This window comes from Taudactylus pleione, unplaced genomic scaffold (genome assembly GCF_031769625.1).
Source record: "Taudactylus pleione unplaced genomic scaffold, aTauple2 ptg000037l, whole genome shotgun sequence".
In the NCBI taxonomy this organism is placed as follows: domain Eukaryota; kingdom Metazoa; phylum Chordata; class Amphibia; order Anura; family Myobatrachidae; genus Taudactylus; species Taudactylus pleione.
In genome coordinates, this window is record NW_028284439.1 from 5,001,125 (window position 1) to 5,015,886 (window position 14,762).

General features: G+C 41.7%; 1 protein-coding gene across 1 annotated transcript in view; it reads right to left on the reverse strand.

Moving 5' to 3' along the window:
• The window catches only part of BCHE (butyrylcholinesterase), a 57,906-nt gene extending 56,012 nt beyond the window's left edge, over window positions 1-1,894 (reverse strand). Inside the window, exon 1 of the mRNA XM_088452362.1 lies at window positions 1,749-1,894. The gene's annotated coding sequence lies outside the window, so the exon portion shown is untranslated. The remainder of the gene's footprint in view (window positions 1-1,748) is intronic.
• Between the last annotated feature and the right edge of the window lie 12,868 nt (window positions 1,895-14,762).

Below are 14,762 nucleotides of genomic sequence, written 5' to 3' on the forward strand. Positions count from 1 at the left end.
GGTCCAGCGTATTTTTACATGATAATAGATTAGGAATTAGTGTAGCTAAACAAACAACTGAAGAATATAGCATGGTAATAAATTATGTTAATCAAAATATATGACAACGCTGTATTGATGTTCTAGCTGTGTACTGTAACTAACATAACAATAAATCTATTCATAGCGCACAGTAATTGCTCAACAAAAGAAAATAGTGTTATTTGTGTATAGCTGAATACAGAGGACTTCTGTGATTTGATTATTTTTTGTTTTATGTGTTTCTATTTAGGTAAACAAATCGGAGTTGAGGTTTTTCTCGTTATTGTTCGATTAATAAACACATATTTATAATCTTTCTTATATTAAATCAAAGCGCCACATCAAATAAATAAAGTCAATTATGGTTCATACTTTAGCTTAGCTATACTAGGTTTAGGTAACAAGTTCACTATGTTGTAAAGTCTTGCACAATTTGTGCAGTTTTTTTTTCAACAAACTTTAAAAGAAGGTAGCAATGTAAGTAATTCACCTAAAGTGTAATGTAATACATTACTTAGTAATAACTTAGTAATAACCATCTTACCTATGACCATTTTTATTTATTTATTACAGTCTTAGATATCAGAGTATGCACTATGATTTATACTTGTTTATAGAAAGTAAAGCAGCCCTTGTTTAATATGTGATACAATAGAACTAAGTGTGATAAAGATGTGGAACTTGATTGTCAGTCAATTCATTAATTATGGTTCATACTTTAGCTTAGCTATACTAGGTTTAGGTAATAAGTTCACTATGTTGTAAAGTCTTGCACAATTTGTGCAGTTTTTTTTTCAACAAAGTTTAAAAGAAGGTAGCAATGTAAGTAATTCACCTAAAGTGTAATGCAATACATTACTTAGTAATAACTTAGTAATAACCATCTTACCTATGACCATTTTTATTTACTTATTACAGTCTTAGATATCAGAGTATGCACTATGATTTATACTTGTTTATAGAAAGTAAAGCAGCCCTTGTTTAATATGTGATACAATAGAACTAAAGTGTGATAAAGATGTGGAACTTGATTGTCAGTCAATTCATTGATTATATTATATTTTATTTATATTATGTAAATTGTATCTATCTATCTATCTATCTATCTATCTATCTATCTATCTATCTGTCTATCTATCTATGTTCTATAATGATTGCACACATTAAAGATAGAATTATGTTCTTTTATATTTAAATTCTATTATAGGTGTAAAAAGTAGTATGATTACTGTATCATATTTTAGCTATTTCTTTTTTAAAAATAGGCACAAAGTTGTTTGGCTTTGTTTTCAAAATTGTTACTCATGATTAGATATAGATTATACAATGTGCCTGCTTTTCAGGCACTATTCAATAACTTGAACATTATATATTTACTTTACATGAAAAATAAATCTTAAAATATAAATAGATCTCTATAACACATAATACAATCTCTATCTATCTATCTATCTATCTATCTATCTATCTATCTATCTATCTATCTATCTATCTATCTATCTATCTATCTATCTATCTATCTATCTATCTGTGCAATATCTGGTGTAACTAGCATTTGCTGATTGTGTCTGTCTGCTATCCTCTGAAGATGTGTCTGTACTTAGTCTGTGCAGTAAAACAAGTACCAATACTGTTTTGTGTCTTACTGCATCTTCTGAATGAATATGAAGTACAAATTATCAACCATTAAAAGCTTCATTAAAATACAGAAATGTTCAAACACTTACCAGTGCTAATATAATAAAGTTTTAAACAGTGAGGTTCTTAAGTAGTTCAGTCTCTAGAAGTACTGTACATCTGCTGCCTCAGTTCTGTAAATTGGATGGTACGGACATTAATAGAAACTGTGTCTGAATTAAAGCTCGCGAGACTTGGCAGCAGCAACTTGATCTGCAAGAAGCCGATCTTTACCATCTGACATCTGTTCTTTGCATAAAACTTGATTTAAACTTACTTCTTTACAGCCAGTTGAAAAAGTAAGAAAGAAAGAAAGTTATGGCAACAGCTTGTTTTCTCATGCTATGCCATGGTATGTTGTACATCTGAAGTGTATAAATTCAATTCCCAGAGCAATCATTAAATGTTACTTTAATATAAGAAACTGTAATTAGTTATGGAATTATCAAATTTAGAGTAATAACAAGAGCACCTGCATGAATTCCCTGTATGTTGGAAGCTGAATATCATTATTGACATAATACCTTGAGAAGGTTAATTTATGCATTTTATTTTCCAGAGTAGCATCACCTGCTTCAGGGCTCTTATGCAATATGGTGCCCAGAGGCTGAAGTTGACTATATCCTCATGAGGCACAAATGAGTATTGCTGTGTTTTTCCTCTGAGATACAGTACTGCATATATTTTTCTGTTCATAAGAATACAGGCTGAGGCTTCTTATATATCGGAAGACAAGCAAACTCAAAATAGTTCTATAGTGGGAAATTGTTACCCCCTCTAGTGGGTGTCAGTAGTATAGCCATAATTTTGTGGACCCCATAGTAACATTTTAAAGGGCCCCCACTCCAAATTCTTCTAGAGAAACACCTCTCTCCTCAGTGATTGTTTATTTTATGCAACACACTAATGTCCAAATTCATTGTATGAGCCATAGTAGTGCCCTAGTTTATTAAATCAGAATAATGCCCCAGTTCACATTATACCACACAGTGCACACATTTCATATTATGCCACATTGTAGTGCCCCCAGTTCATAGTATGCCCAAATGTAGCACCTTAGTACATATTATTCCTGACAGTAGTGCCTCCAGTTCCTATGAAACCACATTACAGTGCCCCACTTCATATTATGCCACTTTAGTGTACCCCCAGATTAGATTATCGTCCTGATTCAGAAACAGATGCAACAGCGATTATGTACACTAATCAAGCAATTGTTTGCCATGCGCATGCATATAAGCCACACTGCTTGTGCGCAGTGATCACATTGCGATACTGGATGCACAGAGGCATCCATTGCAAAGTAAGTGACAGGTTGTCAGCACTTGGGGTGGAAACAGGGGGGTGGTCTGAAAAATGTAGGTGTGTCTGACCATTTAAACTCCATTACATGGGTGTGCATAAATTAGTCCTTGTGATCTCCTACTCAGCATGACAGCCATTTGTGTGTCAGGAGAACTGCTGGGTCAGATCTGCTGCAAGGGCAAGATGGCCATGCAAGGTACATCGATGTTACAGATATTTACGCAGGTAAGCGGCATTGTGCGCATATGAGAAGGCAGCGGTGGGCATCCTGATGCACAGGTAAGGTTTGGAACTATTTGCATATTTTTGTAGCTGTGTTCCATGCAAAATTACAGCTGCGAGCACATAGCGTTTATCTCTGAATCAGGCCCTATGTCACATTACAGTGTCCCCCCAAGTTCACATTTTTTTATTTATTATAAACATTTACTTATGTAGTGCCAGTATATTCCATTGCATTTTACAATTGGGAATACAACAGTAATAAAGCAAGACTGCATAATAACATACAAAGAGATAAGTGGGCTTTACTCACAAGATGACAGTCCAGTTGATTATGCCACACTATAGAGTCTTCAGTTCATATTATGCCACATTACTGTGCCCTCCAATTCATATTCTACCACACTACAGTGCCCCCAGTTTATATTATACCACATTACAGTTCCCTCCAGTTCATACTATGCCACATAACGTGCCCTCCAGTTCATATTATACCATATTACAGTGCCCCCAGTTCACATTATACCATGTTACAGCACACCAGTACATTATATTATCCACTACACAAACCTTCCTTACCATTACATTCAACACATACACCAGTCGCTAAAAATGGAATGTCACTTCATTAGGCAGCCATATTCAACATAGAAGTCTGGTATATCCCTTAGCCCTCTTATATTATCTCACTTATTATCTAATGGTGATGTTTCAAGTGCTACAACCTTATTGGCATCTTCAGGGCTGAGAATATTGCAGTTTCCAGTAAGTGTAAAGGAAGAGGCAAAGGTAGATAGAGGTAAGAGGACCTTTCTTGCAAGCTCCCAATCTATAGGAAAATATGTATAGATACACAAGTATAGGTGCTACATACTGCAAAATGGTCTAGCAAGAGTGCAGAGGTTCTTGGGGAGGGTGCATAACCCAGTTACATAGAAGGTGTGTAAGTGAAGAAATGGAAAATATGTCAAGTTGTACAATATGTGGAATGTGTAATGGGGATGTAATTGGGTAGGATAGCTTAGGCAGGTTAAGTGGGTGGCTGTGGAATTTGATAAGCTTGTCTGAAGAGATGAGTTTTCAGGGAACACTTGAAGGTTTGGAGACTAGAGGAAAGTCTTATTGTGCATGGGAGGGTATTCCACAGAGTGGGTGCAGCCATGAAACCATTAATGAGACCAAGTAATGCATGTGAACAAGAGACACAGATCTTGTACAGAGCAGAGAGGTCAGGTTATAAATATTTATTTTTAGTTTTTGTTTCAGAATTTTTGCTAGTTTTGTCACGAACGCTGTTAATCAACACTTTATAAAGCCTAGTTCAGTGTGGCTTACAAGCTAGCCCCTGACTAGACATTTCCCTCCGTATCTGGAATGTTAGTGCAATTTTGATGCAAACTTATGGTGTGTGAAGCATTATATGGTAGTGTAGCAACTTTCAGAGATTGAGGAACTCTTGATGCTGGGCTGCAAGCTTAGATGTTTTCATGCTTTTATTTACTAAAAACTTGCACAGATATGCAGTGGTGATGGAATACAAGAAGAACTATGCTCTCCATATTAAAGTTAAAATGCAGTGGGGCACAGTTGAATAAATGCCTATTTGCATAAACTACAGTATTTTATATTTATATTGTGCATGCTCAATAAATGAGTGCATTTAACTAAGAGAATACATAGTCAAATGGGTTTAGCATGTGTTGTTGTCCTTCATTATGTCAACATTCATCATATCAATAAGTAAATGTCGACATGGTCATAATGTTGACATGGAACACGTCAACATTGACCACATGAACGCTCATCATGTTAACATCGATGAAATGTTGACATGCTCAAAATGTTAACAAGATAGTGGGTCCTGTTGGTGATGCAATCACTAACATTCATTCTGCTCCAAACATCATTCTGATGGCATCTACACTTACCACATAAGCTTATATTGTATATACTTGCTAGGTGGTGTATATTTTGCACCACAAAAATAATGCAATAACTGTATTCATAATAAAGGAACATATTATAATGAAAAGATCCAACACTCTTTCAAACATTAACCCTATTACAATTGGCCAAAAATGTCAACAAGGCATGATTAATTAGTACAATTACTAATATGATTGCATTGGGAGATAACTCAATTCCCCTTTGCTAGCAAACACATATAACAAATTCAAATCCAAATTCAAATCCAAAATCCAAGACCTGGCGTGATGGAATGCTTAAGGCTGTGACTCTTACATCAGCTGGGGAAGTAATAAAAACAATTCTCTACATGTATAGTTAAATGGCATTTCCATTCTAATAAATAAACGTTCTGCTTTCTATAAGTACAAACTGCATAATAAAACTATATAAAATACAGACTGCTCTCATTAATACTGTATATGACAGTTATGGTGTTAACAATGATTGCATCCTCCACATGGCAGACCTACTGGGGCTTTTGAACAGTTAGGAGCAAATTGCAAAAAAGGAACAACTTTGCCCCTAGACAAACTATGGGTGGTGTAAATGTATTTATTTTCCAATACACAATTACTGAGCAGCTTTGTTTTTACACTGAAATTAGAATTAAGCTCAGGCACGCCCCTTTTCAAGTTAAAAAAATAGGTAGCGCTGAGTGTTTCGTTTCTGTAACAATGGTGAAACTAAGGGGTATATTTACTAAAGTGAGAATTTTTAGAAGTGGAGATGTTGCCCATAGCAACCAATCAGATTCTCGCTATTATCTTCTAGAAGGTGCTAATTAAGTGTTAAGTAGAATCTGATTGGCTGCTATGGGCAACTTCTAAAAACTCTCACCTTAGTAAATATACCCCTAAATATCTATAATAATATCTAAAAGTAGATACAATTTATTAAAAAGTGTAACACAATCAAAGAGCTCTCGTGACAGTAAAATACATATTAACAACAATGGGGTAGATGTATTATAGCGGCACCTAACGTGCCGCTATAACGCTTCCCGCTTCGCCTCTTTACCGAGGCGAAGCAGGAAGCACTACTGATGAGATGTGAGAACATCTCATCGGCCGGAGAGGGGGAGCGTTAACTCCTCCCTCCGGCGCTACCCGCTAGAGACAGCAGCGCATCAGCCTATTGCTGATGCGCTGTGTCTCTTCCCGGCCGGCTCCACTGAGCATGCGCGGGATCTCGCAAGTATCGCGAGATCCCCGCGTGGAGCCTGGAGCCGGCAGCTGCCGCAGCAGGGACAACGCTGTCCCTGCTGTGGGGATAGGCTAGCGCCAGGCTGTAGCTGTCGATAACGACACCTACAGCCGGCCGAACGGTCAGACGTTATGATCGTTCGTACATGGCCCAGGCTATCGGCGATGCTATCTTGTAGATAGCAGCGCCGATAATGACAGGGGCGCATAGCGCCCCTGTCATTTCCCACCCAGACCCCCGATAATACATCGGGGAGAAGCGGTATCAGCGCACATAACGTGCGCTGATACCGTTTCTGGGCTTCATACATCTACTCCAATGTATCATATTAATGCACTGGTTGTTTAAAAATGGACCAGGACAGATACAGTCTGAGAGATGGAATAAATTCCACTAATTCCAGATGGAAAAAAAAAATCTTATATTTTTAGAAAAACAGCAGAGTCGAATATCAAATCCCTGTCATGATTATAAATGTTTTGCAGGAATGCAATGAACATATAGAAGTCTCTGCACTAGAAAGAATAGTAAATAAAGACAAGAAGTAACACCTACAAGTTGGTACTTCTATGGAATTCACCATAGATATTTGCTCTCAGTACCTGGAACAAAGTAATTCACCACATGTTGTTTCAGGTGGAGTTTTAGAAAAGTGCAGAAAAATGTTATCACAGTGACTGGGACTGTGTTCTTTGTAGAGATGAGCGGGTTCGCATCTCAGAGATCCGAACCCACCCGAATTTCGGGGATCCGGGGCGATCTGTCACGGCTCTCAGCCAATCAGTGTTAAGCCCATTGAAAACAGCACAAAGGATAAAAAAGAAGATGGCACCCGGCACATCTCTAGTTCTATGGTTGCTGCTCCTGTATGGAAAATTTATGGCGAATGTTCCAGGTGAAAGTGTTTACTGGTGCCCGTAGATGTTCTCACTGTGTTCTATTTCAGCCACTCTTGCATGAAGGATGTGTGGTGGTGATCGGGCAGAGTTGTTGAGATCAGCCAATGCTGATTAGTGGAGTACATAACCTTGAATGGCAGTGTAATGAGAGGCCACCGTCCTTTTAATTCCCCTACAGTACTTCCAATTTCCAGATTTTGGGAGGTATGCTCTATCCCCCCCTTCCCATGCATGGTGCCCCCCCCTGTAATTTTATGCCATTTAATATATTGTGATAGGATCACTGGTAAAGTGGTTTGTGGCAGGTACATTTGTCCCAGATTCCTGTCTTATGTGTTCTAAACCCCCAGGAGAAAGTCTGCAGTATAGCAGGCTTGAGTCTTGGCTTTTTGAAAAGCCGGTTTGGGACCTGGGGGTTGTGGGTGAGAGGAGAGGGAGGGCTCCACCCACGGCCACTCCAGGTTTTGGTTCTCGCAGCCTGGTAACAGGCTTGTTAGGGTTTCCACCTGAGAGTGGCCAATATAAGCCTAGTGTGTTTAGGGCTGAGTGTCTCACCTGGGAGAGCAGGCAGGGAGTTTGCTCAGAGACACTTGAAAAACCTATTTGTAAGTACTGTGCTGTGCTTTGTTGCTGGCGAGGGCATTAGGCCCTGCCAGGTTCTTGTAGTGAGGGAAGTCACTTGTGAAGTAAGTGCCCCGACAGGGCTAGGACTTATGTTTTGTTTTCTTTATGTTTTTCTGACATTGTACAATAAAGACTGGCGCCGACCAGCTTGTACTCGAATCCAGTCTGGCGTTCTGTTTCCCAGCTGCTGTGTGTGTAAGGAAGGAGTCCTCTACCCAGGAGAGGGACCCCCTAACCTGACTGTGTCACAATATGGTGGAGAATGCGGGCACCCACACACACTGAAGTTGCAGCAAGAGGAAAACTTTCCATTTTAAAATTAAAGGGACAGACACCCAATTGGTGAGTGTGAAAATAACACTGTGTCCTTGGAGTCCCATAGAGGAGGCGTCAGCAAATGCTCAGAGAGGTAAGGTTCAGCTTCCAACCTACACCCCAGGACAAAATGGAGGACATTATTAAGGCCTTGCTCCAAGCTACAGCAACTCAGCAGGAGACAAACAAACTTCAGCAGGAATCTACCAGAGCTCAGCAGGAGACTAACAGACTTCAACAGGTCGCCATTGAGGAAACCCGCCAGGCCTTAGCGGAAAACAGCCAGGCCATAAGAGAGGTGGTACAGCACCTGGTCGCCCAGCCCAGAGTTGTTAATACTGGTCCTCCCACCACCACTCACTCCGTACGAGCCAGTCACTTCCTCCAAAAGATGACTTCGGGCAATGATGTGGAGGTCTATCTCGCCGCATTTGAAAGAATGGCCGAAAGGGAGAGTTGGCCCAAGGAGCAGTGGGCAAGTCTGGTTGCACCTTTTTTGTCTGGGGAGCCACAAAAAGCATATTTCGACTTATGCCTGGCTGATGCCAAGGACTATAAAAAACTAAAACAGGAGATCCTAACTCGCTTGGGAGTCACCTCCTTTGTTCGTGCCCAATGGGTCCACCGCTGGGAGTTCCATATGGACAAGCCTCCACGTTCACAGATGCATGACCTCGTCCATCTGTCCTCAAAATGGCTACAGCCCGAGACGCTGATGGGACCACAGATCGTGGAAAGGGTCGTGATGGACCGGTACCTGCAATCATTACCTGTGACTCTGTGCAGGTGGGTGAGCCATGCAGACCCTTAGTCCGTGGACCAGTTGGTCGAGCTGGTGGAGAGGTACGTGGCAGCTGAGGAGCTGATGAGTATGCCCCACCGAGCCCCAATGGCGCGCCGGCGAACTCCCACAGACACTGGTAAGACTGTTCAAGGGGAGAAGGGTGCTGGGCGGTGGAATGTACCTAAGACTAAGGGTGTAGAACCTGGAGACAGGCCTGCCAGGCCAGGAAGGTTCTTGCCCCGTAAACGACTAGACATTAATATGACTCAGTGTTTCCGATGTGGTGGCTTCGGCCATATTGCCGCTAATTGTTCACTTACAACTGAACCTATGCAATGTGATACTGCTCATGTCTACCGTAGGGGGTCTTTCTTTGCACAGACAGCCTGTACGGCTGACCGGCAGGCTGAGACTGATAAGCACATGTGTGTACTCACTGTTGATGGCAACCGAGTAGAGGCACTGTTAGACTCTGGTAGCTTGGTGACACTTATAAAAGCTGAACTGGTGAACCCCTTGAGGCGTAAGGGGAAAACTGTTGGTGTGACCTGCATACATGGGGATACTCGATATTATGTTACGGCCGAGGTGAACATCGAGACACCATGTGGCTCTGCTATAGTTTCTGTGGGTTTGGTGCATGGTCTGGTGTACGATGCAATATTGGGGAGAGACTTTGCTCACTTCTGGAAGTTGTGGGAAAGCCGTTTTGCTCCAGAGGTGAACAACCCCGATCCATTTGAGAAGGTTGTCGATGTAGTGGAGGAGGGAGTTTCTTCTGAGTCAGAGTTATTTCCTTTTTCTACTATGATTGGCGAACTAGAGAATGCAGAGCGTGACGGTGGCCTGCCAACTGATGTGCCTCCCATTGAGGTGGGAAGTGTTGTTGGGCCAGGTGATCGTCTGCCTGATTTAGAGGTCAGAAGAGAGTTCTTTGCCGTGGAGCAGTTGAATGACCCTACTTTGGTAAAAGCCAGGGAGAATGGAAAAGTAGTTGATGGTAAACCCATAGACCCTTATAGTCCTTTGTCCTATCCCCACATGGCAATGTGTCAGGATTTGTTATATCAGGTGACTAAGAAGGGGGAAGATATTGTGGAACAACTAATAGTTCCCAAAGCCTACAGAAGAACAGTGTTGGATCTGGCCCATGGTCATATAACGGCAGGCCATCTAGGGGTAGAGAAAACCACTGAGCAAATAATGCAGAGGTTTTTCTGGCCCGGGCTTCATAAAGAGGTGTCTGACTTTTGCGCATCCTGCCCTGAGTGTCAGTATCATGCTCCCAGGCCACATTTTAAGGGTCCACTAGTTCCATTGCCTATTATAGAGGTGCCGTTTGAAAGAATAGCGATGGATTTGGTTGGACCCTTAATGAAGTCTGCCAGGGGACACCAGTATATTCTGGTCATAATGGATTACGCTACCAGGTACCCGGAAGCGATCCCGTTGCGCAATACGTCAACCAAGACCATTGCCAGAGAGCTAGTTCATGTCTTTAGCAGGCTGGGTATACCCAAGGAGATACTAACTGACCAGGGTACACCGTTTATGTCAAAAGTCATGAAAGAGTTATGCCACCTGTTCAAAATTGAACAGTTAAGAACTTCGGTTTATCACCCCCAAACCGATGGGCTGGTCGAGAGGTTTAACAAGACGTTAAAACACATGCTTAGGAAAGTGGTCGACAAGGATGGTAGGGATTGGGATTACTTATTGCCGTATTTATTGTTGGCCATAAGAGAGGTTCCCCAGTCCTCCACCGTGTTTTCACCCTTCGACTTGTTGTATGGGAGACACTCAAGGGGGTTACTAGACATTGCCAAAGAGACATGGGAGGGGCAGTCTAGTCCTTACAAAATGGTGATTGAGTATGTTTCTCAAATGCAGGAGAGAATTGCTGCGGTAGTGCCGATAGTGAGAGAGCACCTGGAACAGGCTCAACAGGCACAGCAGAGGGTATACAACCGCAATGCCCAGTTACACAGCTTTGCTCCTGGGGACAGAGTGTTAGTGTTGGTTCCCACTGTGGAAAATAAACTTTTGGCTAAATAGCAAGGGCCCTTTGAAATCTTAGAAAGAGTGGGACAGGTCAATTACAAAGTTTACCAGCCGGGGAAAAGAAAGCCGGAACAGATATACCATATAAATCTGTTAAAGCCCTGGAAAGATAGAACGGTACTGTCGGCCGTCCGAGCCCCTCCAGTAAATCCAGGGCCCTTAGTTCCCGAAGTGACAGTGGCAAAAACCCTGTCGGCAATTCAACAACAAGAGGTCAAGGAGTTTCTGATCAGAAATAGTGTGCTGTTCTCTGACATACCTGGGAAAACCTCGGTCATTAAACATAACATAATCACTGACCCAGGGGTCAAAGTTAATCTAAAGCCCTATAGATTACCAGAATCGGTGTCGAAAGAAATTAAAAATATGCTAGAGTTAGGGGTTATTGAAGAATCACATAGTGAATGGTCAAGTCCCATTGTGTTGATTCCAAAGCCCGACGGGAGTGTGCGTTTCTGCAATGACTTCCGAAAGTTGAACAGTGTTTCAAAATTCGATGCCTACCCAATGCCAAGAGTGGATGAACTGATTGAGAGACTAGGGACGGCAAGGTATTTAACCACTCTTGACCTAACCAAAGGGTATTGGCAAGTACCGTTAACTGAGAGCGCCAAACAAAAGACAGCTTTTTCAGTGCCAGAGGGCTTGTTTCAGTACAAGATGTTGCCCTTCGGGCTACATGGGGCACCTGCTACCTTCCAAAGAATGATGGACAGGATTCTAAGGCCCCATAGACGGTATGCGGCTGCTTATCTGGATGACGTGGTCATTCATAGTCCTGATTGGCAGTCTCACTTACCCAGGGTACAAGCAGTGTTGGACTCCATCTATAAGGCAGGTTTGACAGCCAACCCAAAAAAGTGTTGTCTAGGCATGGAGGAAGTAAAATATCTGGGATACACCATTGGCAGAGGCCTGATAAAGCCTCAGCTCAATAAGGTTGATGCCATACAAAACTGGCCACGGCCTCTGAATAAGAAGCAGGTGAGAGCCTTCTTGGGAATTACGGGGTACTACAGGAGGTTTATACCCAACTTTGCCACCACGGCAGTCCCACTGACTGACCTGACCAAAGGCAAACAAAAAGTCATGGTAGAATGGAGTCCTGAGGCAGAGAAAGCTTTTCAGGAGTTGAAAGTAGCATTGTGTTCCCAACCAGTCCTGATGACTCCTAATTTTGACAGGGAATTCATAGTACAAACCAATGCATCAGAAGTAGGTATAGGAGCGGTCCTGTCCCAGAACAAGGAGGGTGAGGAACACCCTATTTTCTATCTAAGTAGAAAGTTGAATGTACATGAGAGAAACTATGCCACAGTGGAGAAGGAGGCGTTGGCCATAAAGTGGGCATTAGAGGCTCTCAGGTACTACTTGGTTGGAAGAAAGTTCAAATTGATCACTGACCATGCCCCTTTGAAGTGGATGTCCGAAAATAAGGACAGTAATGCGAGAATTACGAGATGGTTCTTGGCGTTACAAACATTTAAATTTGCAGTGGAACACAGGCCAGGAAGCCAGCTGGCCAATGCAGACGCGTTGTCACGCGTTCATTGTTTGGGGGCTTCAGTTGTTCCGCCCCACAGGTCGAAACAAAGGGGGTGGATATGTGATAGGATCACTGGTAAAGTGGTTTGTGGCAGGTACATTTGTCCCAGATTCCTGTCTTATGTGTTCTAAACCCCCAGGAGAAAGTCTGCAGTATAGCAGGCTTGAGTCTCGGCTTTTTGAAAAGCTGGTTTGGGACCTGGGGGTTGTGGGTGAGAGGAGAGGGAGGGCTCCACCCACGGCCACTCCAGGTTTTGGTTCTCGCAGCCAGGTAACAGGCTTGTTAGTTTTCCACCTGAGAGTGGCCAATATAAGCCTAGTGTGTTTAGGGCTGAGTGTCTCATCTGGGAGAGCAGGCAGGGAGTTTGCTCAGAGACACTTGAAAAACCTATTTGTAAGTACTGTGCTGTGCTTTGTTGCTGGCAAGGGCATTAGGCCCTGCCAGGTTCTTGTAGTGAGGGAAGTCACTTGTGAAGTTAGTGCCCCGACAGGGCAAGGACTTATGTTTTGTTTTCTTTATGTTTTTCTGACATTGTACAATAAAGACTGGCGCCGACCAGCTTGTACTCGAATCCAGTCTGGCGTACTGTTTCCCAGCTGCTGTGTGTGTAAGGAAGGAGTCCTCTACCCAGGAGAGGGACCCCCTAACCTGACTGTGTCACAATATATATATATATATATATATATGTGAATATGGTGAATGATAACAGCGACAGGCGTCACTTAGAAAGTGCACAGTGCAATAAATATAAAGAAATTTAATCAAAAATACATATAGACATACTAACATAAATACATATAATAAAAACACACAATGTTATAAAGTGAATGGGCAAAAAACCGCATAATAGCTTGACAGCGTAACAACAGATCTCAACACCACAGTGTTGGAATAAAGTGCAAATGCATAATGGTATAGATTGGACAAGCCCAATAGTATATATTAAAAACAGATGAACAAAGAATATAGTTTAAAAACAGCAATGAATTCAAAGGTGCTTATCTTAATGGATTTAAAGGCAAGAGTGCAGCTTTTCCAACGCGTTTCATCCAATGGGACTTTTTCAAGGGATATTAGCTAGCATGCATGAGTCCATATTTATACCAGGTTAAAACAGAACCAATTAGTCATCTTCATTACAATTGGTGACCTCATATACGGTCTATCGGAAGGATTAAGCAAAGGAGACTTTCAAAATGCTCCTATGAATTAAGTTAATTGTTTATGACACAAATAAAGTTCCAGAAACATCCGGATCACTTTGATATAAAGTGAAACTTAGCATAGTACTAAGCGGTACTTCCGCCCAAAGATCTCCACCCTCTATGACAACATCCGCCCTCTTCTGAGTCTGGACGGAGGGAGATGGTTAAAGGATCGGCGTCTACGTGGCTTCCGCCCTCACTCCTCGTTTCCATGGCATCCGTCCTTCAATATCCGGTAATGGTATCGCGGGTGTCCACGTGACTTCCGCCCTGACTCCAGCGTTCATCATCACACAGGCATCCGCCCATACTCGACGTCATCGACATCCCACTCAGGTTAAGCGTTTCTTGCTCCTGTCGTATTCCGGGAATAGGCACTGCCATAAGTCTATGGAAGCAGAAAAATTCAGTAGTATTTGGAAACTTTGAGAGCGCCATTTTGAAAGAGGGTAATTCTGCCCAAAGTGTTAACTTTAGTAGATACGCAACTTAAATCAACATAAAATAATAATATCATTTATGTGACAATGAACCAACATATGGCAGCATAGTTCTTTTAAAAAGCATGCTTTATATAAAGACACAACATCAAATTTCAAATAGCATAATATATTAATTAAAGAATTAGTATAAAATATGATGAAAATATCAATGGGGCACAACCAGTTAAGGAAAATATATAATAATAAATAAGTAAAAGGTATATGTAAGAGAGCAAAGGCTAATTTAGTGGTAGGCACGTCAGAGTCTCCATAGAGATCTTCAAAATTATCTAAAATAATAACTTATTTAAAAATGCAAAAATTAATTAGTTAGAGGTAGAAGAGGGGGTTAATTGATATAATTCGTGGGTAACCATGGAACAAGGGTAGAGAGTTAAGACCATTCAGAGACCCAGTGGCTATCTTGCGCCCTGTTGTAAGTATGTATGA